Source organism: Cupressus sempervirens, chromosome 3, assembly GCF_028749045.1.
Source record: "Cupressus sempervirens isolate cs-2001-9-10 chromosome 3, ASM2874904v1, whole genome shotgun sequence".
Lineage (NCBI taxonomy): Eukaryota > Viridiplantae > Streptophyta > Pinopsida > Cupressales > Cupressaceae > Cupressus > Cupressus sempervirens.
This window is the reverse complement of record NC_143120.1, coordinates 341,161,449-341,189,162: the sequence shown is the minus strand read 5'-3', so window position 1 is coordinate 341,189,162 and position 27,714 is coordinate 341,161,449. Positions and strand designations below refer to the sequence as shown.

The 27,714-nt window shown below is 34.5% G+C and overlaps 1 long non-coding RNA gene across 1 annotated transcript in view; it reads left to right on the top strand.

Moving 5' to 3' along the window:
- Positions 1-22,940, top strand: part of LOC149566386 (uncharacterized) — a 72,382-nt gene extending 49,442 nt beyond the window's left edge. The window contains exon 2 of the long non-coding RNA XR_016362181.1: positions 22,828-22,940. This is a non-coding gene — a long non-coding RNA (uncharacterized LOC149566386). The remainder of the gene's footprint in view (positions 1-22,827) is intronic.
- The last annotated feature ends 4,774 nt before the right edge of the window (positions 22,941-27,714 follow it).

Here is a 27,714-nt window from a genome sequence, read left to right as displayed (position 1 = left end):
TTTTCTTGAATAGTAGATACTCTAATTGCATAGATATGAAGCAAGGTTGTGAGAACTTAGGTTGTGAGAACTTTACTTATAATAGTTTCTTCTTTGAATTCTCCTCCAGATGCTCTGATTGCACTAACACTGACCTTGATTCTTTTAACATATTTTACAACATTTTCATCTTCTCTCATCCTCATTTGATCAAATTGTCCTCTAAGGCTTTCTGCTTTGGCTCTTCTTACATTGCCATCTCCTCCATAGATTTCTTTCAGCTTGTTCGACATATCAAAAGTAGTTTTACAGTCTTTGACCTAATCAAATTTAGCATAACTAAGAGCAGATGCAATATCAATCATCATGATGTTATGGTTCTTCTTTTCAGCAATATCATCAACTAGTAATGTTCTAGTGGGAGTTTTATATTCTTTATCAAGATATTTGCATCCTAAATCATTTATGGTAGCCAAATGAAGCCTTATAAGTTCTTACCATGTTGCAAAGTCATCTCTGTTTAGCTTTGGAATCTCTCTCTTGTAAGACATCTTGATCTTTAGCTTAGGTCCTTGAAACCTTCTCTACAAGCACCAAAAGCTCTAATACCAATTGTTGGAAATATAAGAAGAGTAACTAAGAGGGGGGGGTGTGGTGAATTTGTTACCACTAAAATATATCATAGATCCCTTGGATGTCAACTATAAAATTCAAACTAATAAAACTAGTTACTATTGATACTCGATAAACACACAACAAACGTTTGAATTTGGTAAATGTAGAGTGTGAATTACTTTTAGTAAATCTTAAGATGTTATTAGTAATTTCTTGCAAGCATGAATGAAATAACATGAACACATGAAACACCAAGATTTAACATAGAAACCCAATTTGGAAAAAACCATCAATGTAACTAGTTACTATTTTTCACTCTTTTGAAGTGAGCCCTGTTAGAAGCCAACCTTGTTAAAGGTTACAAAACACACTGTTAGGTGTAACCCTATTAAAGGATTTAATCACCCTGTTAGGAGTGGCCTTGCAAAAGGTCTTGAAACAATTCAAAGGAATTGTCACCTTGTTAGAGGATTTACAAATGGTTGTTAAACCAACTCTGTTAAGAGATTTTAGATCACTACTACAATGGTTAGAGAGTAACAATGAAATGACCTGATTGTGATGCAATTGAATTGCTGATTACAAATATTTTCTCTGATTCATACTTGATCCTTCCTGATCGAATAATACTTTTCTGCACCACAAGGATATCTCTTTATCCTTCATGTTTGCTTCCTCTTCTTATCTCTTACAACTTATTCAACTTGCACACATCACACTCATGCTTGAAATCACAACTTGACCTTCTACTTATACATTTCAGATTTTCAAGTCAGCTCAAATATAAATTAGAATAACCAATATTCATCACCTCAGTTAGCTAGAATCAATAGTTAAAATAATTAAGCTCTATATGTCAAAAAAAGAAAAATCCTTTGGTAGCCGACCCAGCTCAGTAGAAACTAATTTTGAAGTTATTCCCTATGTTAACCAATAGAAGCTTAGTTAACACTATGAACTTACAAAATTCCTTTGGTAATCGAGTGAACTTAGTTAGCACTAACTCTATTCAACTTTTCCTTCATTAACTGAGTGAGCTCAGTTAACACTCTTTTTTTCTTAACTTCCTTCGACGCCCGAGTGAGCTCTATAGAAATTACCTTCTATACAGAGTAAACTTAGGAATGCTCAGTAGACTAGGAAAACTATTTTCATTGACCAAATGAGCTCGACATGCACTGTCTGTCAATTGATATGCCATTTGTGTAACATCAAGGACAACACACAATTAATCAATTGTATCCAATAGATGTTCCATTTATTGGTAGATCAATTTATTATGTTTCTTTCATTGATGATTTTACTATAAGAATATGTGTTTATTTTTTTTAGAGAGTAAAGTTGAAGTTGTAGTCATTTCAAATAATTTAAAGTGATGGTTGAGGTGCAATATTGAAATAAGATCAAATGTTTAAGAATAGATTATGGCAATTAGTAAATTGCTCCAATGACTTTGAGACATTTTGGAAAGATTTTTGGTATTAAGAGATAAAAGACAAATTTGTATTCTTTGCAACAAAATGGAGTTGTAGAAAGAATTCATATGAGCTTGATTAAGTAGGATAGGAGTATGATGAGTGGTGTTGGACTAGACAAAAAATTCAAGGTTGAAGTTGTAGCCAGTGTCTACTAATAGATAGATAGGTCTCTCACTTCAACTCTAATTGATAAGATATCGATGCAAGCATCATTGGGCAGTGAGCCTTCACATAGGCATCTGAGAGTTTTTTTTATTGTGAGACATATACTCATGTGTCAAAAATAGAAGTTGACAAAATTGGACAATAAATATTTTAAATGTATATTCATTGGATACAATTATTGTGTGAAAGGATATAAGATTTGGGATCCTATTGCATAAAAGGTATTTTATTCAAGAGTTGTTACTTTTAGAGAAATTAAACCTTTTTCTATTTTAGTGCATCCAAAACAAACAAAAGAAAATAAAGATGTAATTCAACTTCTTTCTACACCTAATAAAGTTGAATCAAAGCCTTTAAAAAGACAAGAAGTTGAGGATACCTCTACAAGTTCAGAATCATCAAAGGAAGAAGAGAAACCTAAACATGAGATTATTTGAAGGTCTACTAGACAAAGAACACCACTTGAAAGGTATGTTTATTAATCCAATGATTAATGAGATATATATTTTCTTTGAATGCTAATATTGATGAACTGAGATATGTAGAAGAGGCTCTTGGAGTGAATGATTTAGAATTCTGGAAGATAGTCATAGTTTAGGAGATGTCAACTCTTAATCTACTAATGATACATGGGAAATTGTACCATTTCTCGAGGGATGAAATCCTACTAGATGTAAATGGAAGTTCAAAAGGAAGATAGGTTGTGATGGAAGCATTTAGGAGTACTAAGCACCACTAAATAAACATTATTATATGTAAATGTGTATTCAAAGGAAGATAGATTCTGATGGAAGCATTGAGAAGTACAAAGCATGACTAATTGCAAAAGGTTATTTCCAAGATGCAAGAGTTGATTACAGCGACGTTTTTCTCATGTAGTGAAAATGACACCGATTTGGTTTTTTCTTTCTATTATGGCTTCTTATGATCTAGAGATTGAGAAAATGGATGTGAAAAAAAGTTTCCTTCATATAGATTTGGAGCAAGAGATTTATATGAAACAACCAGAGAAATTTATGTGGTGAAAGGTGATTTGGTTATTTGGTTTTTAAGTTGAAGAAATATTTTTATGGTTTAAAACAAATTCCTAGGATGTGGTACCAGAAGTTTGATACATGTGTATTGAGTTTGGGACTTGTGCAGTCTAAATCTGATCACTATATAAATTTCAAATTAGATGGTGATCATTCACATTTATTGCCTTATATGTTGATGAAATTTTATTTATTGGTAAAGGAAAAGGTTTGATTGCAAAATTAAAATTTCAGCTCTCAACAAAGTTTGAAATGAAAGATCTTGGTGTAGCAAGACACATTTTAGGGATGGTGATTGTAAAAGATAGATCAAAAAAGAAAGCTTTATCTAGGCCAAAATAAGTATGTTGACACTATACTGAAAAGATTTAGTATGCAATATTCTAAACTATTGTGTGTTCTTGTTACAATGGGACCAAAGCTTATTTGTTCACAATGTCCTACATCTCCATCAGAGGTGGAATACATGATTCAAGTACCATATCAGAGTGATAATGGAAGTTTGATGTATGCTATGGATTGTATATAACCAGATATTGCCAAAGTAGTGGTAGTTCTTTCCCATTAGATGTCTAATTCAAGAAGAGCACATTGGCATGTAGCAAAAAGAGTGTTTAGATAGTTAAAGGGTACCTTAGAGAGACCTTTTTGTTTTCATGCAATAGGAAATGAGTATTTTTAGATATTCAAGGTTATGTGGATTTGGACTAGGTTGAAGATCTTGATAGAAGAAGATCCACTAGCATGCATATGTGTTTACATAATTTTGCTGAACAATTAGTTGGATGAACAAGTGACAAGTTGTTGTAAATTTTCCCATTACAAAGGCATAGTAGATGGAAGCTACTCACTTTTTCAAGGAATCCATTTGGCTCAAGAGATTATGTTCAAATATAGAGTTCAAGCAAGGTGTAGTGAGGATTTATAATGATAGACAACTCGTGCAATCTTCCTAGTGAAAAGCCTAACATTTCATGTCAGGACCAAGCACATTGATGTGCAATATCATTTTGTGAGAGACATGGTTGAGGATGGTAAGGTGAAGTTAGAGAAGGTATAAAATTTGGTGAATATTGTTGATCCTGTTGCAATATTCAAATGGGAAGAATGCTTCTGAGAGGAGGGGGGTGAATCAAAAGTATTACGCTTTATCCATTTAAACTTTTAACTAAAAGTAAATTGCATGCATGTAAAAATTTGAAATAAACATGAAGTAAACACATGCATCAACAACACATAACACTAGATTTTTGTAACCCAAAAACCCTGCATGAATAAGAAGGTAAAACTAGGGTGGGATGATACCCACAAAATCACTGTAGCAATAATTTTTTTGATCACTTCTGATGGTCTACCCTATGAAAGGCTTGACCTGTTAAAGGCTTTACACTATATCAATAGTGACCTTGTTAAAGGATTTACAAACACTTTTCATTAAGTGTCACCTTGTTAAAGGATTTAATCACCTCTTCAAAGGATCTACAACCTAGCTGTTAAGCTAACCTATCAACATAGGATTTTCTTTCTCATACAATTTCTAGAGAGTATTAGGTGTAATAAAATTGATATATTACAATCCTTGATTGCTGAATTCAGGCACTTGACCTACTCTCTTTGATCTTGATTCTCTGAGATCTGGTATTTGTTCGTATCCCTTGCTTTGTTCTGATCAATTGAATATCTAATTGCTGCTCTCTTCCTCTAAGTCTTTTCATTCTTCAATCTTAATTTCACTATAGTTTCCCCATACATTTTTTCATATACGCAATGAGATTTCATCTTCCTTATAAGGACTTTCAAAGACTTAAGGTTAGGTATGGATCTATGATCCATATTGAATCTTTATTTCCTGCTCATTCCTTGCACTTTTTATTATTGGTTGCATGCCTTCTCCATTTTTCTTATTGGCTGCATGCAAATTGTATAGGAAGTACAAAAGATTCGATCTTATGACTTAGATCCTTCGAGATTCATCATATGTCAGCCATAAAAATGGTTTACATCTGAATTTTTGCCTTCTCAAACTCATATGTGCATTCTGTGTTACTTGGCACTTTCTAATTCTTGATGCTCGGCACATATAAGAAAACTAGCTCACTCAGCTCCTGTAGTGATTCTATTCTACTCGGCATCATCTATGACTTGGAACTTGTATCATGCTCGACACCTAAAGTTACTCGGCACCTAAAGATTTCTCAGCACCTGAAGATCACTCGACACCTATTGGAATTCTGACTCGGCATACATAGTGTACTTGGCTTCAATGTAGAAAGTGGTTAAGTGTGTTGGCACTCAAATGTCAAAACCATTCTGAGACTAAATCTCCGAGTGTCAAAAACACTTAACTAAGCATTATTTATCTGGCCTTAAGATTCTTATAACTCCTCCTGAGCTGATTGTGCCATCCATTCCTATAACCAAAATTCTAATATATCTGATACTCTTTAGCTGTGCCCTATTTCTATACTCTATACCTATGATATGCAATGTATCTCCCCCTTTGTTATATCTCCCTTATTATATCTCCCCCTTTTTGACACAAATGTCAAAGGGTACTAAGGGTTAAGACCATATTTTTCCAAAAATGCACTATTTACCTCCATAATCATCTTGAGAGTTGCATCCCAATTATGCAAAGAAATTTCCAATGACTTGTGCTGGATGGCAGTCTCTATAGAAAGGTGAAAAAGTCCATCTAAAGTAGAAAGATTAGGATCTTTCTTGAGAATAGTTTCAGCATAGGCTTGTTCATTATGGAGTACTTCCAAATGTGGGGTAACAGAAGATTGGAGTTGCATCAGTCTGACCTTGATGGTGGCCTCTTCTACTGTCAACACAACTACTTCCTTCTGGGTGTGAAGCATTTGATTAAAGTGCTTCTCACTTTGAGGTGGATCTTTTGGTAGTTGCATGCTTGAAATCTTTAGATTCCTCTCCAGGCTCATTATTCTTTGGCTTGTCTCCTGTGTGAAGTATGAAAAATCATATAGCTTTTTGTACAATGAGAATATACTCTCAAGTACCTTTTTCACTTTATCAATCATCTTTGCCAATTTAGCCTGGGACAGTGCAATTTATCTAGATATTTTCTCATTTACTTTCCCTTGGAATTTCCTTTCAGACCATTCCATAAGTTTTACATTAGTTTCTTGGTCTTCATCTGTCACCTAGTGAACAATATCTGACAATTCTTCCATTATATGCTTTGTCTCATCTGGTAACTACAAGCTGAAGGCATCCATAAAGATGTCCTTAATCTCATGTAATACTTGCTTTTTTTTATACTCTTTCCTGAGTATCTCTTGCCTCTTTCTTCTATTTAATGCTTCTTGCACCTCAGTGATTTGATCAATGCTTATTGTTTTTGAGTCATAACTAGGTATGACTATCTCCTCATCTAATTTAGGGTCTCCATAGTGAAGCACCCTTGCAACTTTTATAGTACTTGATCCTGGTGCTGACATTTGCAGTGGCATTGCATCATTGCTTGGCTGTTTTGGAGGAGTCCCTGAGGTAGGAAAATTTATCAATGTTTGTATTACCTCCAACTTTTTAGGGGTTTTCTCTGCTTCCTTCTCCTCCTGTCAGCTACCTTGATCAATTAAAAAAATGTGAGGAGGTGCACCTTGTGTTTGTGTTATAGGATCAGATGCAACAGTCTATCTTGTTTTTTCTATATCTTTGTCTCCTTCTGCACTCGGCTTCTGCACTATGGTGTCAACTGTTCCTAATGTAACAATTGTTTGCATTCGAAGTTGACCACTAGTAGCTATAGAGATGATGGAAGTTTGTTCTTCTAGATTCACCTTATCTCTAATTGTGTCAGCTACTACCTTTTGTAATTCATCCACACTAACCAATACTGGATTTGTACATAATTCTGCTTGTTGTGTGGATTGGTGAAGGATCTTTTTGAGATCCTCTACACTTAAAGGATTGTTGTTCTTAGTAGAAGTGTTAGGAACATCCTTTACAATTATAATGTTTGTAGGTGTGATGGTTACATGAGGAGGGATAGGAGGTGGCAATTGTGTGTCTTGCACACTTTAGTCTTGTTGCTGCTCCTGCTCAGCTATTCCCATTTCATCTTGTTTTTGTGTCTCTTCCTCCTCACCTTTTTCTTTCTCCTCTTCATCTTTCTTTTCTTCTACCTTTTTCTCTTCTTCTCCTTTTTCCTTAACCTTTTCTTCTGCCTTCTCTTTTTCACTAGGCTCCGCCTTATCTTCTTGTTCAGTGTTTTTTTCCATCAAGGGGATCTTCTTCTCCATCCTTGACAGTAGTCAAACCATATATCAACTTCCATATTTTTGTGGACTTACTGACAACATCTTCAATCTTATTTTTTAGGATGCTAAAGGCTCTACACTTTGGTGTGAACTTGACACTATGTTTCTTATTAGCATTTGTTATTTGACCTCTTGTTAGGTTAGGCATCACTTGTGCTAAGGTAGATTCTCTTATCTCCTTTTCCATTTTCAAACAATAATGCCATGTTTTTTCAATTATCTCATATAATTCCCTAGGCATGGTATTGTCTAGCTCTAGAGGTGTATTCTTAAATTCAACCATCATGGCATATATTGATTCTTCTATTTTTTTTTGTTCTTCTCTACTTAGCTTGTTGAAATCAATACTTTTCAAATTAGTAAAATCTGCATTCTTAATATTTTCACAAATTTTATCTATGGCTGATTTGGGAGGATGACTTACCACTCTGAATTGGCTATTACCTTCTAACTCTGTTTTCTCCTTCTCATCAGAATCTAGTTGTGCTACATATTTTTTTCTTTTCTTCTACACTTCACCAGTCTGTTCAATGGCCTTCTTTTTCTCTTTGATTTGTTCCTTGGCCTTTTGTGAAGATTCCCTTGTGGTAGCCTTTGTGACTGCTATCTGTGGCTTGGTTTGGGTTGGCTTAGCAACCTTCTTTGCTTTAGGCTGGGCTGGAGGCTGTACTATTGCCTTTCTTTTCTTTGGCTTGGCTAGGGTTGGTGCTTCCTCAACTTCTTCTTCCTTGGCACCTTCCTCCTTATCTTCATCTAGGCCTTGATTCAATTCCATTAGGCCTTGCCCTTGTTCATCCTCATCATCATCATCGTCTTCTTCTTCTTCTACTACTACCACCTCAGTTCCTTCACCAAATTTCTTCTTTATTTTATTCAATAATTTATCTTTCTTCTTAATTACAGATGCAATCTTCAACTTTGTTTCAACTTTGGATTTAACAACATCATATGTGCCAAAAGGCTTGGCAGACTTGTCTATTTCTTCTACAAGCAATGCAGTGATTGTTGTTGATGCTTCATCCAAATATAGTTCATAATCCAATGGCCTTAGCCATCTCACCCTTAGAACTATTGCTTGGATATAGGTGAAATCAATATCAACTAAGAAGCATATGTCATTGATATGTTTCTCCACTAAGGAAACTGGTATTCTTACCCTTTGCTTCATGGATTTCTTGAAATCCTCAAAATAGCTTGTCATATGGGCTTCAAAGTTGTCACCCAAATGATCAATGAACTCATTGATTTGTGTAATTGCAGTTTTGTTAGGATTCCAACTCACCTTTCCTATAGAAGGAAACTCTTCCATAACATAAAAGAATATACACATAAGAACTGAACCAAATTTGCATTGAGCACCTTTTGATCTCCTTATTTCTCCTAGGTTTTCATTTATCTGCTGTAACAAAACTTCTGACAGATCATATGTGTGATCTTTCTTTACCAGTTTGTAGGCTACATCAACAGCTATGCATGGCACACTGTTCAATCTACTAGATTGATAGAATTTGTGGGATATTATTCTCACAGCAAAATCTAGAAGAGGACTAGTGATAGTATCAATACTCATACCCCTCTTATTCCATTTTGCACCTGTATTCTTTTCAATGATCTCTTTGGAATCATTGCTCAGGGTCTTAGGCCAATCTAGGGTTGGAAAACCCATAACCCTATGCATTATCCTTTTTGTAATCTTTACTGGACCTTTTTCTAGCCAAAAACATCCATTGTGAATTCTACTTAGAACAATCCGTATCCATTCAGTTTTGAATCCTATAGGGTAAACTAGGGCATTGGTCAAATCATTTCTCTCAACTATCTGGAATTTGTCCTTCACAATCTTGTTCTCACATAGTTTTTCATAGGCTTGGAATATTTCAAGATCACCTATGGTGCCAAATTTTCATTTATAACACTTCCTTACATCCTGCACCATGACTACTTTGGATGCGATAATGGATAATGCACCAGCAGGGTCATTTTTGCAGGCAACTTCTGGAATTGGCCTAAATTCAAGTTGTTTAACCTCATTAATAATGAGCTAAACCTCATGACCTTCTTTTCCCTTGGGGTTCTTAGAACTAGAAGCCATTATACCGATCTAATGTCTTAAAAGATTAAAACTTTAACACTGCATAGCTTGGCACTTGATAAATACCTTTAATAGACAAAATTTATGCTGAATCACTGTTAAAATTCATGCAAATGGCTTCGATGTAGTTCTTTGATCTCTCTCGCGCTCTTCTTGTCTTTGCTCTACATTTGAATGGCAAGAAATGATTAAAAAAAATTGATCTTATACCCTTCAAAACATAGCATTAAATGCTTAGTGCATGTACAGCTGTAAACTCGGCACTTGAAGGTTTCAACATGACTCAGCTTCAATTGACATTTCTCAACTCGACATCAACCATCAACTCAATTGCTATTAGCAACTCGACATGCATTGGAGCTTTACTTGGCATTTGAGAACGACTCGACAGTTTTTGCAAGAACTTCAAATTTTGACTTGGCATCTTTGCTTATGCTGATTTCTTCTTTGCAATACTTCTTTGTCTTGGGACTGATGTATGATATAACTTTGTATATCAGTCCCATACACCTATTCATGCTTAGTTTGATGAAGTGTGGTCACTTGACCCATTGGGTGAAGTGATCCCTTCACTTGATATGCTACACTAATTTTTCTTCTTCCATGTCTTATTCACCTCTCCTCTGATGTGTTCAACACCTGCCTTTGCCTTCCCTTTTTTGAACTCAGAACTTGGTGCCTTGGACCTTGTTGGGCAATTCCTACTAATATGACTAGTCTTCAAGCAACTAAAACATGTGATTTGACTCAACCATTTGTTGTAGTTTCCTCTGAAATGTGTCCTTATGCAATTTTTTAGGAACATGTCCATATTCCTGACAGTAATGACAGTTATACCTAGTGTTGTAATCCCAATAGAAGTGATTTCCATTGCCTTTTGTATTTGCTGGTTAATTTGATGTCCACATGGGCTTTGATCTGCATTCAAAGGCTCTATGTCCATACTTCTTGCAATTGTAGCAGTGACCTTCAAATCTTGGTCTCTTGATTGTCCTAGTTCTGCATTCATGTGCTTGATGTCCTTGTTTCTTGCACTTATGACAATAGCTTGCACTCTTAGGCTTATCATGCTGATGGGCATTATTGCTCCTACATACATTAGAAGTGTGTCCTTTCTTACCATAGAAATGATAGGTAGGTTTGGTTTTCTTACCTTTGTTGTTCCTTTCTTCTACAGTCTTGGATGACTCTCCTTCTTTAGTGCTGGTATATCCTAATCCTTGAGTGTCATTGTTGGACCTTGGGGATTTTAGCAACTGCTCAAAGTACTTGATGGCTTCATTAGGTTTGTTAAAGCTCTCTGAAATTTTCTTTTCTCTTCTCAAGTCATTCTGCAATTGTTCATTTTTCATCTTTAGTGTAGAGATCTCAATGTCTTTCATATTCAGCTCATTATGTGCATTCATCATCTGGCTTAAGGTTTCTAGTTGCATGTCTGAGATTCTTTCAAACTCAATTGTCTTTTCCTCCAATATATTTGTAAGATTTCTCTTGTCATCTTCTATCATGGCTTTTTCTTCAATAGCTCTTTTCTTTTGTTTAGTCACTTCACAAAGCATTATGGCTTGTGATTCTTCTTCAATCTTCAAGGTTTTGATTTCTTCTACTTGAGATCTATTCATTCCCATCAGTTTTTCTATTGCTGCATCAAACTCTTTAGTATCACCATTGGCAAACACTTTTGTGGTATCAATCTCCTTATAGTTTATATCATTTTCAGCTATGGCTATATCCTTTCTTCTTTTCAAGGATTTTTGTAATTCTACTCTGGCTTCCTCCAATTTTTGTAGAGTGAGTTGAACATCAATCACTTGATTTTCTATTATCTTCCCAAGTTTGAAAACCTCCATCTTCTAACATTTTTCTCCAAGTTGTTAGGCTTCTCCTTGTGAAAACCTAGGCTTTGATACCAATTGTTGCAATATTCAAATGGGAAGAATGCTTCTGAGAGGGGGGTGAATCAGAAGTATTACGCTTTATCCATTAAAAATTCTAACTGAAAGTAAATTGCATGCATGTAAACATTTGAAATAAACATGAAGTAAACACATTCATCTACAACACATAACACTAGATTTTGGTAACCCATAAACCCTTCAGGAATAAGAAGGTAAAACTAGGGTGGGGATGATACCCACAAAAACACTGTAGCAATAATTGTTTTGACCACTTCTGATGGTCTGCCCTATTAAAGGCTTTACACTATATCAATAGTGACCTTGTTAAAGGATTTACAAACACTTTTCATTAAGTGTCACCCTGTTAAAGGATTTAATCACCTCTTCAAAAGATCTACAACCTAGTTGTTAAGCTAACCTATCAACATAGGATTTCCTTTCTAATACAATTGCTAGAGAGTATTAGGTATAATAAACTTGATAGCTTACAATCCTTGATTGCTGAATTCAGGCACTTGATCTGCTCTCTCTGATCTTGATTCTCTTAGATCCAATTTCTGTTTGTATCCCTTGCTTTGTTCTGATCAACTGAATATCTAATTGTTGCTCTCTTCCTCTAAGTCTTTTCATTCTTCACTTTGAATTTCACTATAGTTTCCCCATACATTTTTTCATATACACAATGAAATTTCATCTTCCTTATAAAGACTTTCGAAGACTTAAGGTTAGGCATGGATCTACGACCCATATTGAATCTTTATTTCCCACTCATTCCTTGCACTTTTTATTATTGGTTGCATGCCTTCTCCATTTTTCTTATTGGTTGCATGTAGATTGTATAGGAACTACAAAAGATTCAATCTTATCACTTAGATCCTTCGAGATTCATCATATGTTGGCCATAAAAATGGTTTACATCTAAGTTTGTGCCTTCTCAATCTCATATGTGCATTTTGTGTTACTTGGCACTTTCTAATTCCTGATGCTTGGCACATATAAGAAAACTAGCTCACTCGGCTCCTATAGTGATTTTTTTCTGCTCGGCATCATCTGTGACTCGACACCTATATATTACTTGGCACTCGTATCATGCTTGGCACCTGAAGTTACTAAGCACTTGATCTTCAATCAGCACCTAAAGATTGCTCGGCACCTAAAGATCACTCAGCACCTATTGGAATTCTGACTCGACATACATAGTGTACTCGACTTCAATATAGAAAGTGGTTAAGTGTGTTGGCACTCAAATGTCAAAACCATTCTGAGACTAATAGATCCTTCTCTAGTTTGCTAATTTTTATGAATGATTTCAAGCATTTTGTTTCTATTTCATTAATTTGTTCCCCTAGTTTTTTTTTCTTTTATTTAATTGCTTAATGTGTGATTTAGCTATTAATAATTCAGTTTTTAAGTTTAGAAACCTATTCCAATATTGCCCTCTAGCCTTCCAATACTATCATATAGTCTTGTATAATTTCTCTAGTTTTTTGTGTCTTGTATTCAAGTGCCTATTCACAACTTTAGCTTTACCTAATTCGGCTTTCATGTCTTGTAACTTATTACAAAAAATTTCTTTAGCTTTGTAGAGATTCTTCACTAGTTTTTTGTTTGTATCAATCAGGTCCTCCTTATATCTTTTCACTATGATTAGATCTTCTTCCTTCTCATGAAATTGCAAACTATATTCATAGTAGGTAGATTTTAGATGAGAATGTAAAGATTTAATGAGCTCTATGGGATTTTCCCCACTTGAATTTTTTTTGACGTGCGAAGGGAATTAAGGGTTTATATGTCGCTCCATACTTACATCATTTTCAATTTCTTCATTTTATCCGGCCATAAATGAGTTCAAAGGGGATTCTAAGGACTGAATGCATTCTACGGGATTTCTCCTACTTGAATTTCTTCTAAATGTGAATGGGGAAATATCCTTACATCTTCTTCAACTTCCTCATTTCTTCAACTACCCCTTCCTTAGTCGATGAATCCAAAGAATATTGTAATGTAAAGACTGAATATGTTCGACGATATTTATGTTAGCTGAATTTTTGGTACCTAAATCTTTGAATTTCTCTTTAAGGTTAAATTATTGCTCGTTAATTTGGAAATCCGCTTACCTTCATGCTAAATATCATGGAGATGTAAAAAATTACACTTAGTGCATTAGGTATAATGGTATAATGGTTGAATGCACATGCGCTTAATAATTATGATAATGGTGTACCAAAGATAGAAACTTCTTTCAAGACACCTCCAACCATTGGTAGTTCAAGGAAAGAAAGTGAACGAGTTTACCATAGTCCAGGCGAAAGTGGCTATGAAAACTTATTATTCGAGGGGGAAAAAAGGAGAAGAAATAGAAGCATTGTTGGCAAAGAGATTACTAAGAGAAAAAGAAAAGTATAAATGTAAACTTCCTCTAAAATGTTTCAATTGAAAGGTGTCCTAATAATTACATGAATGTTAAGAAGGACAAAAGGGATAACTAATACTAAAAGTTCAAAGAGAAAACAAGGACAAATGAAATGAGTCATTTTACCTAGTTGAGGAAGGAAAAACTAATGATGAATCCGATGACTTTGAAGAAGGTGAGGAAGTGGTCTATGTTGCAATGAAAAATGATTTAGAAGAAGAAAGGTAAGAAGATGAAAAAAACCTTATTTCTCAAGTTGATAAAATATATAAATGGATTATTGATGATGGTTGTTCATATCATATGACTAGTGATGCTAAGAAGTTTAAAAACATAGAAGAATATGACGAAGGATATGTTAGACTTGGTAATGATGCTATATGTTTTGTCGAAGGAAAATACTCCATTATTTTGAATGAATTGAATAAATATGATAATGCTTATTGGGTTATGGTGGTTTGATTTTTCACAGTGTAGAGAATTTCCAAAAATATGTGTGAAAAATCATATAATCCTTGTATCCTGCAGACTAGGGCTTTTGTTCTTATCACTTTTTAAATCTTGTGTTACCCTAGTTGTGCCCTGATTTTTGTGTTGTTTAAATTTTATTAAATTCTCAACGTTTCTCATCAGCATAGTCCTTAAAATGTCCTAAATATGTTAAAACCCTAGGTTTATCTTGAATTTTTGAAAAGGTTTGCAAAAATCTTAAGTTCTTTCTTCTTATGGTTCTACAATGTTTGGGCTACCCATAGGAGCATTGTCCTCTCTCTTTTTTATTTTCATCGTCATGCTTCACTATTATGGTGTAAGGGCATAAAGGAATTTTTTTTTTTATGGGTATACAGTTGTGTAACTCGTAACAGCGAAGCGATGCACTTTCAACTTTCCGGTCATACGATTGATCCTTGGACAAAGGTGCATAAAAGGTTTTCATATATTGTAAGTTTTGACTTACGGTTCCATGGTGAAAAGTTAGCTCAGATGAACGAAAGATTTTCATTAAGGTACCTTCAGCTATATGCTTTCCTTTTAAGTGTATGAGCATAATAAGGTTTAAAGTGGTTATGTTCATTGATTTATAGGGGTACAAATAAAAAGTTGAGCAGATAGGCAGAAAGGTGTATTGGTTTGATTTATGCTCTCACATTTTTCTAAATGGCATAAGGGCATAAATGCCCGTGATGGTGTAAAAGATGTTTCAAACAAATATTAAATGGGTTTATGGGTCTACACACAAGGGAAGCTTGTAAGAGCAAAGCAATGTTTGATTTAATCTATGTGCTTCCGTTGTTTTGGCTTGCAGACAACTGTAAAGTGGTGTCATAAGGAGGAATGTGTCGTGTGGGACCTGATAAATTGCCACTTGAGCCCTAAAAAGAGCGAATCAAATTGTGACATGTCAAATATGTTAGATGGGCCTGGCCCACATGAAAGATAACTTAATTCAATAATTTTACATGTGCTTAAATCAATGGTAATGTTCTTTCTGAGATATAATCTGGGTCGTTGATTTTCTAAGAGAAATTTTTTCTTTTACATTCTTACATTTGCAAGTATAGCGTGAAGGTGAAGAAGTGTTTCATCTTTCTCATTGTGGATATGATATTTTTTCAGTGTATGAGCGTAAGGACTTCTTAAAAGAGAAAGATCACATGTTTCAACGTAAGGGCATAAAAGATAAACTGAAAGGTGAAATGAGTGCTTAATGCTAATACGAGATGTTTTGAAGCATAAATATGTAAGGATATGTTGAAAGGGTTTGAGATTAGGCACACTATTGAAGTGGAAGTACAAATTGAAGATATACCCATAGGGGTAACAATGAGGGCACCAGTAGTCAGTGTGGAAGGTGAGGTACCTAGATTTGATGGTGCACCAAAAAGGGATGTAATGATGAACATGCTGAGTCATAGGATAGGCATCTTGAAGAGAATCTCTCAAGATGCATATAATGTATTCACCAATTTGCAAACTACTGAGAAAATGTGCAAAGAAGCAGTACTCTGGTTAGACCCCATTTTCCCTTATTGGGGACCATATGTGCAATTTTTTAATAGATTGATACCTCTATTGGCTAAAAATCTAGACCTTCCTGGTAAGGTCATTTCAATTAAAGAGGGTATGGATAGAGGAAAGGATTTGTTACAATTCTTTACAAGAAAATTGACAATCATCCAGAATAAGATGAAAGTGTTGATAATTTTTTTTTTATTCCCTCATCCTTTCTATCCTTAATTCTAATGAGCAAATAAAAGACTGGAATGAATGGTCTAGTTCTTTTGATCATATTGTAAATTTTCCACAGGTGGCATCAATTTTTGAAGGTGACACTAATGAGTTTTCTTTCAATGAACTCATTGATACTCTATTTAAAACTGAAACTAAAATGAATAGGTTCATAACAAAGGGGAAGGTAGTCACAGATGCCAAGTGGCATAAGTTTGTTGGTGAATTAACAACAATCAAAGCATGCGAGTGGCCAACCAAAAGAGAAGTCATTGTATGGGAGGCAATCGCGGAAATAAAGGCTTTACCAATAGGGGGCAGTTGAAGAAGAGGACAAAATTAAAGATTTGATGCTCCAACTGTCATATGCAACTGTTTTTGTTGTTTCTTTTTGTTTTAAAGATACAAAGATATTTTAAAAGTTTTTTGTATTCCCTATTTTAAAGGACACTTGTTAGTCACATTTTACCCTTTGCTTGTTGCAACTCATGCTTATATAAATGAGTTTTCAAGGTATCTTGAAGGGTCCGAGAATTGTATAATTTTCCTTTCTTCAACAAAAGTATAGTTGGTCCATTTATGTGTAGTTTTTTTGGAGTTTACTTTCAGGTTATGTACTTTCTGATGATATATAGAAATGACAAAATCAACAAGATATTCTAGATTTTTCATTGAGCTTTATTTGGTTATTGTATCAGTCTTCTAAAAGGATAATACAAAGGGGTATTTACACTATATCTATGTCACTAATTTCTATCTCCATTTTATGAGTTTGTTTACTCTGAGATCATTTGAATAAGGTTTAATTGATTGAATGCAATCTGGACAGGTTGTGTACTGGTTTTATTATTGCTTTTAATTCAAGGAGTTAAGGAAATGCTTCAGTAAATTAGTAGAGTTTATGAGTTTATGAGAGGGATTTTTCATAAGAATGGAAATGGGTGATTACAATTGATAGATTCATTTACAAGTTATTTGAATTAGATCTCCAACCAATAGTTAAACTTTCTGCTTAATGGATAAGACACTGGTCACATAAAATCAGAAGTGAGGGAGAGTAAATTCTATTGCTACATATCCAATCAATTATAAAATCAAAATCAATTGTATTTCATTTTTTTCAATGTTGTAAATGCTGGTCAATACTCATTTATATCTTATTTCTATGTCTTAGGTAGCTACTATTTCTAGAAATATTTTTAAACCCAAGGAGAATTGTGACCAAATCTGCTTATGAGGGATGTATATAAATATAAAAATGTAAAGAAATGGATAAATTGTGTACATGTCAGGGATAGAAGATGAGAATTAGAACGAAACTAATATAATTCTCATGCAACAGTATTCATTTGAATCATCCCTTAGGTATACCCACCTTGGTCCTGCAAAGCCTAAAGAGTAGAAAACCAATCTTGGTTTTGTTGAAGTTGGACCCAAGTGGTTCACACACATAGTAGTTAATTGGAAGTAGCTAATCCCTATATTATGTGAGTACTATCACTTTGGTATTGAGCATTTTTTTGTTTACTTGTTTTGCATGCCAACAAAATGGCAACTCTACTAGGGAATAAGCACTTAATGTTGTCACAAACTAGTATATCATCTAAGATTTGTGTCACCCTTGGGTAGAATCTGAGGTAGGCATTTCACGTGAATTTTTCTATGGTTTTGGGGGTTATTTACATTTTTCCTTGGATTATTAGTAAAGTAATTGTGATTCATTTAGCAATTATTCCAATTCTAGTAGGGTGGCTGGTGACACAAAAGGTTTTAACCAGTGTCAAGATTTAGGAATTTGTTGTCTTAAATTATGGAAAACAAGAACAAACAGGTAAATGTGAGACAAAACCCAAGAATTAAGTTACAAACAGATCTCCCTCCTAGGAGAAGATAGAATTGGGCTATGAAAAGGCCTTAGATGCAAAGAGAAGATCACTCCCAAGATCAGGCAATAACGGGAGAGAATGTTCATTTTTCTGCTATGGAAAGGGAATCATCTTGCCAAAGTTCTAGATCCCATCCCAGATTATCTGGTGATGACTTCTTCAACACTCCCAAAGTAGTATGTCAAGAGACTGTTAGGCAACAAAGTGCACCCAATTTGGATAAACGAAATAATAATAACCTCTTTCAATGCATAGTAGGAACCCTTTCTTGTCTGATTATTCTCAAGAAGAAGTAGGACCAAAACACTTAGATCCTAAGAGTTTTAATGATGAAAAAATTGCTAGTTTTGGGTTTACTATCCCTGATCCTGATGAGATTGAGGTCCTGAGAATGTAGCTTGTTGAGAAAGAATCCATAAATAAGAGATTGCAAAAGGAGAGGGAAGAAATAATTATGAAAGATTTTGAAGAGAAGCAGAAAATACTTAGGCAAATTGCTGCCCTAAATAAGAAAAATGAGATAGCAACTAATGCTTGGCAACCTAAAATTATAGGTCAAATTGAACAGCTTAAGATACAAAAGCTGAGGTTGTTGAAAAATCAAAATATGAAGATAGAAGACCCTATAATACAACATATAAAAAACTACAGTGCTCTAGAAGTTGACAACAGTAAAGCAAAATATGTAGAACATGTTTTTGATGTTAAGGATAAAGGAAAACAAAAAGAAATTAGTGTTAAGATTAGGGAACCAATAAAGATTGTTCAGATCCAAGATTCCATGTCACCTTTTGATATTGAATTGAAGAAGAAAAGGAAAGAAAAGGATGCTTTAGTCAAGAAATTAGAAATTGTAGAAAATGAAGTAGCCATAGTTGAGATGAGCAATAAGATTAAATTCCTAGAAAATGTTAGGAAGCAATCCATAGTTATGCCTAAAGATGATGTGAATGGTGGATCTAATGATGCCAATCAAAATATTACTAAGGTACCTACTACTTTCCTATCTTCTTTTTCATAGAAAGTAGATCTTAACAAGTCTATTGGTGATGCTAGTACTAGTAATACTATAAATAATACTAAGAGAAATGTTGCCACTCACCCCAAGATTGATTTACAAAGGAGACCTGTTCAGTTAGAAAGTTATAGGCAAATATGTTAGTCTTCTTGATATGATGAGTGATTATGAGGTTGAGGCTGAAGATGTTATTATGAAATTATTTGTTCAATCATTAACTGAAGATGCTAGAGAATGGTTCAAGACACTTCCTGAATTATCCATTGTTGATTGGAAGGATATTGAGTACTATTTCAAAGAGCAATATGGTGACAAGCAAAATCAGAGCTATATCTTGAGTGAATTCAATAACATTCAGAGGTTACCTAATGAGTCTGTCACTAAATTTAATAATAAATTTCAAAAAAGGATGTATAATCTTATGCAAGCCATGCGAGTTGATAACAAGATATGTCTAATTACTTACTTGAATGCTTTTGATCACAAAATGGCATACCAGCTTAGGGATAAAGAACTTAGGACTTTAAGAGATGCTTTTAGAATTGCTATAAATGTAGAGAATAATTTGAGAATTTTAGGGAGATCAGAAAGTAAAAGAGATGACCTTACATTGTTTGGGAGTAAGGGAAACATAAAGGAAGATCACAAAGTTGTGGGTGCAAAAAAGAAAGAGCCTAGGGAGATAAGTCAAATTTTAAATGCTATAAAGGGTCTAAACTTTCCTCATGTTAAGAATGATAAAAATCCCAATGAAAACAGGGTCCCTTATCAATCAAATTTCAATATACATAAAGGTTGAAAATTTTCCCTTATAACACCACTTGGAAGGATAGTCAACCTAGTGTCCCTCCTCCCAAAAACATCAACAACAAGGTGACCCCTGATCCCTTATCAAAAAATTCTATAAATATGGTGCATGATCCTGAGTTCACTGCTGAACCTACATGGTGCTTTATGTGTCAATTACCCCATGCTCCTGAATCTTGTGTAGTAGCCTTGTCCTTCCCAACAAATCAAACTGCGGTGGAAGAATGTCAGGAACATGAAGAAAACAATGATGATGTAGGATGTAATATGTTTGAGTCACATTATGATTATTCTAACTGTGAAGATTATGACAGAGATGTAAATGATCAAAGGCAATTTTAGAATGAAATGCAGTAGCAGGTATTTTTTAACAATAGTGATGCTAAAGACAATGTGTGTAATATGGTAAATGCCAAAGAAGAAGTGTCATTAAGGAATTTTTCAAGGGAAGAGATTGATCAAATTACTACCAACATGATAGCTCAAGTGCAAACTAGAAACATGGCTCAGAAAGAGGGTAATGACAAGGTGGCTAGTATGTTTATAAAAGGGGTTAATCTTTGAAAAAGGGGAAGTTGTGAAGCCTAAAGAAATCCCTGTAGTGAAGGTTAAAATTACCAGTAAAAAATGGGAACCAAATGAGCTCCCAAATAATGTTCCCAAGAAGTTAGATGATAAGGTACCAAAATTGATCACTATAAATGACAAGAATCATCAAGGTGCTATAAACATTTTGGATAAATATCATGAGAAAAGGAGTATGGTTATTGATGGCCCATCTAATTCTTCTATAGATATGAATACTGTGTTATCACAAATCATTGTCAAGGTCCCTTTGTTTGAATTATTAAGAATCCCTGAAAACCAAACTAAAGCCATAGCATGGTTGAGAGATACTGATAAAGAGGTAAGACATGATTGTAATGAAAATCATAATAAAAAAAAAGGGAAATAAAGAAAAGGTGAAAGACAAAGAAGCTGAAGTAGTTGTGTCTCAAATTCCTCAAATACTTTTGGATAGCTCTATAAATCAATGTTTGGGAAGTGTTGAGCCATTTTTCTTGAGTATTTTAGAAAATGGTAAAACATTGAAAAATTGCATAATTGATTCTTGTTCTTTCAATATTGTTATGTCTTTTGAAATAATGAAGGAATTAGGCCTGAAGGTTGATACTACTCAAGGAAGATGTTGTGCCTTGGATAAAAGAGAAGTGACAGTCATAGGTACTATTAATGCTTTACCCTATAGATTGATAGCCTATCCAGACAAAGAGCTTACTATGAGTGTGTTGGTTGTTGACATTCCACCTCAGTATGGCATGTTGTTGTCTAGAAAGTGGAGTACTACTATGGGAGGGAGTCTGTAATGTGATTTATCATTTGCTACTTTCAATATTGAGGGGAATTTGGTAAAAATATATAGAGAAACTAAGAGTATATATATGATAGAAGATGAGATAGAGGATGATATTACAAACTTTGTGGATACAGATATCAATGAATTCTGAGCTGAGGTTCTGACTTGGAAGAAAGGCAAGCATAAATCTCAGATGGAAATAGAAGTTGACACAAAGACAGATAAAGGTGATCTATGGGCTATGTTCTTTGATGGTGCTTGCTGCAAGGATGGATCAAGTGTAGGTATTCTATTGATATCTCCTATCAGGGAAACATACAAATTCTCTTTTACATTGAGTTTCCCTTGTACTAACAATATAGAAGAATACGAGGCTTTGTTGTTAGGACTTAGACTAGCTCACAAGCACGGGATAAAATATTTACATGTTATAGGAGATTCTGAATTGGTTGTATCCTAAGTAAGAAATGTTTATGTATCTAGAAACAAAAGATTAAAACAATACTGAAATGCTATCTGGGACATGATTGAACATTTTGATGCATTTGGGATAGTTTGGAAAGATAGGACTAACAACAAGATGGTAGATTTGCTAGCAAATATAGAAATAAAGCCTGATGACATTACATTTGCTAGTATATCTAATGTTGAGATTCAAATTAGGCCCTTTGTTCCAAATAATGTTCAGAATTGGCAAGTATTTGAAGATGATAAGGTCATTCTAAGATTTTTGAATTGTGAAAATGTGTTGTTAGGGAAAGAAATTGATTGTGCAGCTTATGTAGAAAATATAAATGGGAAAGATATTGTTTTTGGGCAGGAAGTTGTGCAATTGAAAACAAACAAAATTCCAAAGTGTTTAGTTGTTTTAGAAACTATTTTTGACAACCAAGATAGGTCACAAATTGATGCCAGTAAATATGATGCTAAAGACCTAGAGGAGGTAAATTTAGGAACTAAGGAAACACCTAAGAAGGTATATATTTGAGAGGCCTGACCCCAACCCGTCATAGCATGGATGTTTTATTTACACTTTACTTGAGACCTTGATATTTTGATAGTTATTTGAGACTTGATGGACAATGGATTATTTTATCTATGCATTTTGATACTTTAGTAGTAATGTTTTACATTATTATATGCACTTAGAACTTGTTATTGTGTAAGAAATGTTTGAAAACATATGGATGCAATTTTATGACATGATACTATTAGATTTTTTATGCGATGCTAAATGTTAATTTAATTCTGATGATTTTTGATTTATAGATAAACATTAATTTGATTATGATGCTTTATGAGGTAAATGATATGATATGCAGAAAGGTGATCATGATGATTTATGATACATAGATAAATGATATTTTGATTTTGATGATTATTTAATTGTAGAGAGATGTTGATTTGATGGTTTATGACATGCAGATTTGATATTCTAACATCTTGGATGACTCAAATGGGAATAAATAGGAAAGAAAATTTTATTTGAATTATGGTTATCACTATGTGCATTTACGTTATATATGTTATATGCAACCTTGGACTACTAATGCTCGAGTTTATTGTGCAGGAAGTGGAACCATGGAAATTATTGGGGGAAGCAAGTTCCAAACCTTGTGAACATAGTTTAACCAAGGCAAAACTTTAGAAGATTCAAAAGCCTCACTGTGAAAGTATTTTTCTTTGTAGTTGTATGGTTGCTTGCTTGTGGATATGTTTAATCATAACCTAGATGCATGAAGGACATGTCAAGGAAAATGTAATGTATTCTTATGTGTCACTTGACACTTGTATAGTCTATGTGTTGATGGCATGTTACCTAGAGTGTTGGTCACAAGGTCACTTAGTCTTGGTCCTTTTCCTTCCTTTCAATTAATGCTTAAGTACACCCATTTGGGAGAGAGTGTTAGGATGGGTCACCATTATGTTGAAATTCGAATTCAAACTTGATAGGGATTTTAGGGGACCTAACTGGGATCCTAAAGTATTATTTTATTGTTAAAAAGCCACCCAAATGGTAGTATAGCATGTTAGGGGCCTAAATTCAATTATTTTAGTGATTTTCTAGCTTAGGGAACCCCTTAAACAAAGCCATCTTGAACCAATTCGAAAATTTGAGTTTTTCCATGATAGTACCCTCACAACCCCACTTGGTCAACCTTCTTATTTTGGTGGAACAACAATGTAAGAAAGGGGAGGCTTGATGTTCCTACTAAAAAAAGGGTTAGTGGAGAGCCTTTTTAGGGGAAGGGTGACAAGTTAGTGGCTTGTTCACCCACTCTATAATTTTAGAGACAGCTAAGTTTTGGAGGGAGATTAAGGGAGCTCTACTACAACTATCCTTATGCTAGCTTGGACCATGGTTGGTGACTTAAACATGTTTCTTTTCATTTCTTTCCTTTAGCATGGATAAGTAAATCTAAAAGTGTGAAGAGTTATCAATGGTGTATGCATTGCATTGTAAATCTTGTGTGATGGGCTTTGTCATTGTGTTGTGGAGAGGTGAATGTGTCTTGTGATCTTGGAGATTTCTTCTTGGTTTTTTCTTTGCTTGTTTTTTTCTCTTTTATTTCTTCTTGAATGTAAGTGTTGAATGTGCTTATGGGTGTGAAGGGTTCACTCACCCTTGGGAGGGAAGATAAGCCTTGGGTGTATAGACACCTAAATCAGATTACATCAATAAGTAATCATATTTAGTCATTTCCTAAGACATTATTGATTGAATATTTACTATTTAATTAATTAATCATCATCCCCTAGTTAATTAATTTATTTAATTAACTATAGTCCAATTGATAAAATCAAATGATCACCCAAAATCAATTTATCAATTAAATCCCTATTCCTCTATTAAATTGGATAAATCATTAAATCTATTCAATTCAATTCCATACTCCCATTTTATTGAATAAAACAATTAAATAAAATATCTAAAATCCTAAAATCCTATCCTAACCCCTAATCCAACCCATTCACCCATACTAACCTCACTTAGCCTCCTAACTAACCCATCCCATCAAAGTTCAATCACTCACCCTTAATCCCCCTTCTAAGCTAATCCTAAATCCTCTTCTAACCATGTGCACAATCATAAACATGGGTTAAGCCTTGCTAACCCAAGCCAAAGTCAACAAATATCTTCTCCCCTCACCCTCCAACATAAATGACCCTTACACATCTCTTACACCTCTCCCATCCTCATTTACATCTCTTACATGACTCTTATATACTCAACCACCATCATCAAGCCTTTGACCAACTCTTATCCTATCCTCTCACACTTAGCCTCCTTGTGACAAGTGTCACCTCCCTATTGGTGCTAGACTAGCACAATATTTGTGCTCCCTTTTGAGTGCATCTTGACCCTCCCTCACCATCTCATTATCTTGACATCTTAGCCCTTCATTTCTCCAACCCTTGGCCTATAAATTGAACCTCCTCCCTTCACAAGATCATCCACCTTCCATGCAAAGTTATAATGCTATTTTGACAACTCATAAACTACCAAAATACCATTATAATACTGAAATCCCTCCATACCTCCATTGTTGAAACCTTCATCCACACCCATATTTGATTATCACCCATCCACTTGGAGCTTGAGCACAATGTGAGCATACATCCCCTCTCATCAAGGACATAGCTTCATCATCATGAGAAGCACTTGAGGAGTTTACCATCTTTGGTCTACTTTCCTCAATTTTGTCTTCTTTGGTCCTATCTTTAGTGTTTACTTGATTTTAGTATTGAGAATGTTTTTTATAGATTAGTGTTCATTTTACACTACTAAAACATAGCTGATACATTTTGGCATGCCTAGTGGGACCCCGCATTTGGGTCAATCTAATCAATTTTTTAGTTTTTTGTGTTAACTAACCAAATTAACCTTGTTTTCTTATGGGTTTTTGCAAGTGGTTTGCTAACATTGTTGCAAGTACACAAGTTAATATTTGGGAAATGCCCTCACGACCACCTAATCATTTTTTATTTTTAAAGACTTAAAAATAGACCTGATCTGCAACCCTAGGAGCACGATCGCGAGAACGCTGCCATTAGCTGGCAGGAACGCGAACTTGCGACTGCGATTTCACAGTTCAGACCTTGTCATTGACACCACGTGCCTAAAGCAGCTTTGCATCCCTACCAGTATTTCCTCTTGCGAGAATGCAATAAAAACTAGTGGGATCACAACATTTTACTATGGGAATGCAATCATTGACTAGTCAAACCTTCAAATTGATTCTTTTTCATTGACCTCTCAAACCTACTGAAGTATTTGCCTACAAAAATGTTCAGAATTATACCCATAGGATCGCACTGCATTTTAAACCCACGACCGACATGTTTAGTTTTCACCAGTGATTTTCCCCATGTTCCTGCTAAACTTTTACTCATTCCTATGCCTATGGGATCACTGTCTTACCCTGCAAGATCACTCTGTGTTTTTTTACCCGTGACCTAAATTTCACTATTTTCACCAGTTTTAGTCTTGCATTCCCGTGATAATTTTTCACGTTCCTGCACCGGTGAGATCGCTTCTTAAACTCGTAGGTTCACACTGTGGTTTGTTTTATTCAAATTTTTTATAATCTTTCATTACATGTTTCATGCTGATGTGTTTTTTGCAAGTTTTATCATCATAATCATCTTTTGAATGACTTAAAATTGAACAAATCTTGCTTTTTTCTTGAAATGAATGATTAGTGATTATAATTAACCATTGCGATGAACACTTGATTTTAAGATGTTAAAGAACATTATGTGCAAACACTTCAAATTTGGAGCTTAAAATAAACTTCATCAAATCTTGAATGCCTTAAAGGTTTAAAATGCTCTTATTCCCTCCTCTTTGAAGCTTTGGCATGATATTTCCCTTTTGTTGACTCGATTTACTTTTGTTGGCAAAGTTGTGAATTTGGAATAAATCTTATATGCTAAACATATGTGTTTTCAAAAAGTCATAGATAGAGCATTAAAGTGTCCAAATAGCAATGAACCCCATGTCTTGCTTGTTTTGAGATTGTGCATTTTCATGCATCTTAGACTTCTCTCTTTTCATGCAAAGTAAGACCATTAAATTATGTGACGCATGTATTGAAAGTTGTTAGCAAGATCATCCACAACAACCTAGGAGTGCTTCTAGCGAGTTCATCCACCTCTGGGAAGTGCATCCCCTTTGGTGAGAAGCTCAAATAGGTAAATAGTCTGGCTGGTATATAAATGAGGAGAAGGGTAAACCTTCTCACTCCATCTCTTCAGTTTGAGAAACATGTTTCTAGGAGTAGCCTAAGGTGAGAAAACTTTCCCATGATTTCAGCATGTCTAGAATAGACCCTTAAGTAGATCATAGCTAGTAACAACTGTTGCAGAGACTCCACAGACCCATTTACAACCCTCTTAGTCTAAAGTATCTCACTTTCTTTCATGGTATGTTATTCATGGTGCAAGGGAAATAGCATCCCTCGAGATTACTCACCATTGTACTCACTTGGTAAAGGCATAAGGCCACTTGGGTTTCATCTCCAAGGATCATTGTTCCCATAGAAGGGGAACTTCTATTTGTCATGCCTTGAAGGTTCTCTGATGTGTATCCTTTGTCAATTGACTCTTGTATCGACTCACCTCTTCAATTAGAGGGAAATATTGCACTAGAACCAGGAGACATCAAGCTGTGGGTCGTTGAATAACATATGACAATCAAATTCTAACTGTAGGGATAAAGTGTGTGTTTGAACTGTCTTAAATTTGTGCTTAAGACCTGTGAAAAACATTTGTTGAACATACACAATTTAGTGGTTACTATCAAAAAATCATTTTTCTAAAGAGAGAAATTGTTTGTATTTCTCAAATTTGCTTTGTCCTTTGAGAAATTGTTTACTCATTTATCCTCGTATCATAAATTTTTACCTTTGTCACCTCAAACAAAAGTTGTTAGCAAGTCCATTCACAACAGCTATTTGTCTTGTTGGTCTAATCCGTCCATTTGTCTCAAAAGTTATACTTGTTCTTTCAAAACACACCAATGATCACTAAGCAACTCCTAGTCACAAAATCCCTTTTTGGTCCAAAGTCTTGCTCTTTTTCAAAAATACTTTTCCATCTACCTTACTTGATCAAAAATATCACAATTTATCTTTGAGAGACCTCACCTTCCCACATGAAAAATTGTTATTAGCAAGCCCACTCGTAACAACGTTTGTTCAGCTTGGTTTTACCATTATCCATACTTGTTATCTAGAAATCCCCAAACATACCCCACAAAGTCTAGTTACCCACAAACCCTTTGTTCCAAAATCCAAAAGTTACTCTTTTCAAAATACCTTTTGCTATCAACCTACTTGACCGAAAATGTCACATATTGTGCTTGCCTAGAAGATAGTTAGACAAATTAATTTTGAAGTCTAAAACCTATTATTTCTCAATTGATTCATGATTCCAACCCAAGGTCCAAAAGGTA